Source organism: Falco naumanni, chromosome 2, assembly GCF_017639655.2.
Source record: "Falco naumanni isolate bFalNau1 chromosome 2, bFalNau1.pat, whole genome shotgun sequence".
In the NCBI taxonomy this organism is placed as follows: domain Eukaryota; kingdom Metazoa; phylum Chordata; class Aves; order Falconiformes; family Falconidae; genus Falco; species Falco naumanni.
The window spans coordinates 123,246,705-123,252,624 of record NC_054055.1 but is presented as its reverse complement, the minus strand read 5'-3'; the positions used below and the strand labels follow the sequence as shown (position 1 = coordinate 123,252,624).

Below are 5,920 nucleotides of genomic sequence, written 5' to 3'. Positions count from 1 at the left end.
CAGTGTATGAGGTATCTGCTACTTGAGCATGTAATGGAGCTGGTACGAAGCGTATGTTGCCGTGCGTAGGTCGTATACAAAAGATGTATATAACAGTCCTTAGAGGAGTCCTTATTTGAGGTCTTTTGTTTGATTGTCTGTTTGTCCTGTAGTTTTTGGTTTTCTTTCTCCGGGACCTGTGAATTTTGAATTTGGAGTCCTGCATGCCAAGGATGGGCAGCTTACAGGTGAGGAAACGTTCGGCGCCGGTGAGTTTTTCACCTTTGTCTTGGCTGAGGGTTGCATAAGATGCTGAGCTTCACTGCGAGTACAAACATTCACGGTCCTGACCCTCTTAGACTTCGTCTTGGGAGCCTTGAAGGCTTGTATACCAATCGAATCGTTACACTGAATAAACCGTTTCTTTTTTTTCTAGCGGGCGTTCCCAGAATGAAGCGGTGTGGAGCTGAAGGGGACTACGATTTCACGGTGACGGAGCCATTTGGACCGAGTCTTGAAGATCTCTTCGGTGTTTGTTCAAGGAAACTTAGTCTCGAGACAGTCCTCTTGCTCGCTGGCGAAACGGTAGGAAACTGCTTTGTTGATCTTGACGGTGCAGTCTGTTGGAAAATAAAGATTCCTTGAGAGATCAGAACCACATACGTTGTTTCTCTGATGTAAAGGTGAACGGGCCTGTGTCGTTCAAGGAAAGACTCAACGTTGGTTTTGTTTCTCTGAAACACAAAGTGCCCCATCTAAAGTGATTACAGAGTCTGAATTGATTTTTAAAAAGCAGAGACTCGTGCCGTTTGCAAACCGCCTGTCGCACTGCTCAAAGACAAAAGACGTTCACCCGAGAAAGTTTTTGGAAACGAATGTCAAATAGACGTGGGGAAAGAGCTGGAGAGGTTTATGTATTGTCTGTCGAATTACCTTCTCTTTAATGCCCTTGCATTTTACAAGAAAAGGTTTCATTGCCTCTTTTATCGTTAAGGCAATGTTGCTGGTGTTTTTATAAGGAAAAAAAAAAGTGTATGCCCTGTCTCTCGAGTGATTCTTTTTTTTTTTTTTTTTTTTTTTTTTTTTTCTCTTTCTCTCTAGACTGGTGGAATTGAATATGTTCACTGGAAGAACTTGATCCAGCGAGATGTGAAGCCGGGCCGTGGGCAGAGTTCCCTTCTCGATTCCATTCGTATAATAAAGGGTGCAGTCTGTTAGCTAGGCTGGCTGCAGTACCCAATTTTTTTCGCCAGGCGGCAGCAGTGGCGCCGGCTGCAGTACCCATTTTTTTTCGCCAGGCGGCAGCAGTAGCGCCGCCCTGCAGAGTAAGGGCAGCGCATGCGCAGACCGGGCTTGAAGCCAAAGGGGGCGGGGTTTGGGGCGGCGCCGCATGCGTATGACGCAATGCCGCTTCTGCGCATGCGCAGAAGGGTTACTGGCAAAACTAAGGGCAGCGCATGCGCAGTGCCGGCTTGAAGCCAAAGGGGGCGGGGTCTCCGGCGGCGTCGCATGCGTATGACGCAATGCCGCTTCTGCGCATGCGCAGAAGGGGTACTGGCAAAACTAAGGGCAGCGCATGCGCAGTGCCGGCTTGAAGCCAAAGGGGGCGGGGTCTCCGGCGGCGTCGCATGCGTATGACGCAATTCCGCTTTTTTCCCGTGCGCAGAAACGGCTTGACCCCTAGGGGCGGGGCTTCGGCCTCGCACGTACGGGCTACGCAGACGGCCCCGGAAGTGGGGTTCTTTTCCAGCCCGCGCGGCGCGCCGGCGCGCCCGTGGCGGTGCGGAGCCTTCGCCGGGAGCCTGGAAGACTTTCGGGCCGGGTCGTGCGGCGGCGCGCTGGGTGAGCGCTCGGCCTGCGGGCGGCCGGGGGGGGGGGGGATGTGGCGGGCCGGCGCTCGGCCGCGGCGGGGAGCGCCTGGTGCCGGCGGCGGGCGGGCTGAGGCGGGCGGCCCGGCCCGGGACCGGCGGGGCTGCCGGCCGTTCTCGTCTCCCCGGCAGCGACGGCGGTCAGCGGGCTCCTCACGGTGCTGCCTATTTTGGGCTGGTTTTTTTTTTTTTTTTTTTTTTGTCTCTCGGGGCTGCGCCGCTACCTCAGCGCGGAGGCGAGGAGCGGCGGCGGGGGGGCGGCCCCGGTGCTCGCCACTTGTGGCGGCCTGGCGGGGCCCGGGAGAGGGAGGGGTCGGCCCGCGGCGACCTGCCGCCGCCCCCCCCGCCGCCTCTGGGCTGCCCGGGCAGCCGCCGCAGCTCTGCGCGGGGCTTTGTCTTTCCCCCAGCCGCCGGCCTGAGCCGCGGCAGCGGGCTGACTGGAAGCGCCCTGCAAGTCTGACGTGGGTATCGCTGCCGTGCATGTTGTCTGCCTGTCTACCGACCGTTCCTGCCTCTTGTTCTGCTGGGGTTATTCCTTTGGGTAACGCGTTGGGCTCCGAATGGAGTGCATCCTGACTTCCTCCTGACCCCTGCGAGACGTTACCGGTGTTTGCCTTCCTCGTGTTTCACAGGGCCTCGGCTGTCGTGTGCGGAGAAGCTGTCAGCCTTGTCAGAAGAGAGCGTGAAGCCAGCAAGCGCATCGTGGTGCTTCGGGACCAAGCTGATACCGCAGGCATCCGTCTTTTGTTTGCGAAAAGGGATCGCGAGGAAACGTGCCGGTGTCGGAGGGGGAAGAGGTAGGAGGCAGCTTTCAACCGCTTTTAGGCTTAACTCCTGTGTTCCTGAGAACGGTTCTGGCCTTTGAGGGGTTTGCTTTTGGCTTTTTGCCTTAAGCTCGTCCTCCGTCACCGCTGTCGGCGTGCGCCGAGCCGCTGCTTAGGGAACGGTGGCGGTCCAGGCTGTGTGCGTGCCGACCGTCCTCGAGGCTATAGCTGTGTTCTACCCTATAAAAAGCTTTCCGTAATACCGTGCTTCCGTTAGGACGCAATTTTCTCGAGTTCCCCCCCCACCTCAGGGTGATTTTCCCACACACCTGCAGGCAGCAGGACTAACGTCATCTCCTTTTGCCCGCTTGGGCTCGGACTAAAATCCCTTCCCTGGCTATTCTTTAGCTTGTACAGCCTTTGAGCCTTCCCTCGGGCCTGGCTGATGGTCCTTTGCCATTTCACCCCGTTCACAGCCAGCGTGAGTTTCGGTACCGACTATGTCAACGAATTTCAGCTGCACGACAAACCTGCTTTTTTGTCAATTAAATTAAGCTCAGCCTTTTAATTGCTTTCGAAGGGAACTACAGGAGATCCTGTCGGCGTGGTGGCCTAGCGTAAGCGATGATGGAAAGGCGCATCGGATGTGACCTCCGTGTCAGCTCGGTGTGCCTCAGACAGACTGCCTTTGGCACTCCGTGGCGTGCTGCGCAGCTCCGGAAATTAACGGTAGGGGAAAAAAAATGGGCGAAAATGACAGTCACGTAGAAACACGAGTTGGGAAGAAATGCTATACGTGAGGGCTTTCCGTTGGGCGAGGCAGCTGATCTTGCTTGTGGATCTTTGGGGTACGAGCCTGATGCCGAGCAGCTCGTTTTTCATTTGACGTGCCTGGAGTTGTTTTCAAAGGGATGGAAGAGAAGCTTATGAAATAGGATAGGTTACTGAGTCTTCCTAAAACGCTCACGACAGTTATGTATAAAGCCGAAGCGAAGGACGAGGGAATAAAGTTCTGTGCTTTCTATAGTAAATACGGTACGCTTAAAAGTGATCTCCGTGCAGGGTCCTAGTTGTTTCTGTTTTTAAAATCAGAAAGAAGTTTAAGAAGTCTCAGCGGTTAGTCGTGCGGGAAATAAATGGCTCTTCCGCAAAAAATTCCACGGCAGCAAGGCTCTTTGAACGATTCTTCTCGCAATCGATTCCGACTACAGCCAGTTCATGGTTTAATGTCGAGGTGTATGCTTGCTCTCCTCTAAAGCAGTATTTCATTTGCATTTCAGTCCTGTGGGTCATGACAAATTTGGGAAGAACCCGAAGGAAACTTTTCATCCTGGGACACAGAAGGTAGGAGGCGAGTTGTTTTTTGGTTTTGTTTTTTTTTTGAGTGGGGGTTTTTTTTTGTTTGTTTTGTTTTCTGTTTGGGGTTTTTTTTTGGTTGGTCGGTTGTGGCTTTTTATTCTTTTCTGGAAAAATAAGTCGTTACATAGAAATGCTAGCGGTTTGTTTCTTTCTGTAGCAGGATAATAATGAGGAGTAGAGTTACAGGTAGAAAATCGGCTGTCTTTATCGGTTGAAGTGGCTACTTTGAAATTGAACAAATACAGGAGTACATTAACGGGGGGGTTTGCGCTGTGTCTTCGGTACCGGTGTGCTAAAGATGCTGTTTTGTTTACGGGATTTATTGGCTGTCGAAGAGCAAGAGGTAAATGTAAACTTTTCACTCCTAGCACTCGCTCGGTGACGTATACCGACTTAGATATCAATTGCTTATTGCAGTGAAAAACTGCGGCGTTTCTGTGCAACGTCTGAGATCGAAAATCATTTCAGGCACTGGCATAACCTATCACACTAATAGGTGACCAACTTTAGTAATGTCATCAAAAAATCGTAATCTGTGATGGAAAGCAGTGTATGAGGTATCTGCTACTTGAGCATGTAATGGAGCTGGTACGAAGCGTATGTTGCCGTGCGTAGGTCGTATACAAAAGATGTATATGACAGTCCTTAGAGGCAAAAGCAAGACAAAACTCTGGGTCAAGATACAGACAGTTTAACAAGGGAAGGAGGTAGGAAGGGACCTCTAGAGGTGACTGGGTTCAAGCCTCTGCTCAAGCAGGGCCACCTACAGCCAGCTGCCCAGGACTACATCCAGACAGTGTTTGAATATCTCCAAGGTGGGAAACTCCAAAACCTCCCTGGGGAACCTGTGCCAGGGTTTGGTCACCCCCACAGGGAAAAAGTGTTTTCTGATGTGCAGAGAGAACCTCCTGTGTTCCAGTTTGAACCCTCTGCCTCTGGTCCTGCCGCTGGGCACCAACGGAAAGAGCCAGGATCTGCCCTCTCTACACTCTCCCTCCGGGTATTTGCACACACTGATAAAATGCCCACTGAGCCTTCTCTTCTCCTGGCTGAACGGTCTCTGCTCTTGCAGGGTAAAGGCCCTATTTTATGCAGCTGCATGTAAGATCAGGGAAGTGTGACATCATCTTCTTGACATAACCAGTGTTAAAGAAGATCAACTCATGGATATCTGCCCTTATTTATGGCTTGTTATCTATCTGTCCAACTCTTTATCCATTTACTGGTCCTCACCACCATCCATTTCATTGTACATCCCCCAGCAGAAGGAACTGAATCCTGGTGCACTCTGCCTTTGTCAGTGTTTGTGGGACAAGACTAAGAAGAGGAACAGCATAAATGGAACTAGTTTCTCAACTCCATTTCTTGGAGGGAAAGCACTGTTTCAGTGCTGATGGGTGTCCAGGAACAAATACCTTGGTATGTAGGGTGGATAATCCATGGACTGGGGTGGAAACAAGCCAAACAGACCATGCGTAACATTATTTGACTCTAAATTTCGAGCACTATCTCATTCTGCCTGACAAGTTAACACTGAGACACATTTAAACAGCTACATGTTGCTACTGGTAAGGTAACAACCACTCAGTGTTATGAGTTAGACTAGCATTGCGCATGTACATGCTTACGATGTCTCAGCTTAGGAGATGGCTGAAGAATGATGGTGTATTGTAAATGCACTAGCATGATGGCAAAAAGCTGCCTAAGCATGCCCTAGGCATGTCTGACATCTTAACTCCCAACCTCATCCCATTATATACTGAAGGCATAAATAATTACACAAATTGTAGTCCAGTGGTAAAATTTAATCCAAAATACTTTCACCAATTCTGACGTTTTTAATGCTGTGAAGCATACTACAGGAGTCCATCTAATACTAGAAACCTCTACTTCTTGGACGGAAAGAGTGTTTTCTGCCTGGGGAAGACTGATTAAAATAACACACAGTTC

General features: G+C 51.0%; 1 long non-coding RNA gene across 1 annotated transcript; it reads left to right on the top strand.

Moving 5' to 3' along the window:
- The first annotated feature begins 229 nt into the window (after nucleotides 1–229).
- On the top strand, nucleotides 230–1,137 carry LOC121083705. Its single transcript, XR_005826458.1, has 3 exons — nucleotides 230–248; nucleotides 416–564; nucleotides 1,081–1,137. It is a non-coding gene; the product is annotated as an uncharacterized LOC121083705 (long non-coding RNA).
- Nucleotides 1,138–5,920: the final 4,783 nt, after the last annotated feature.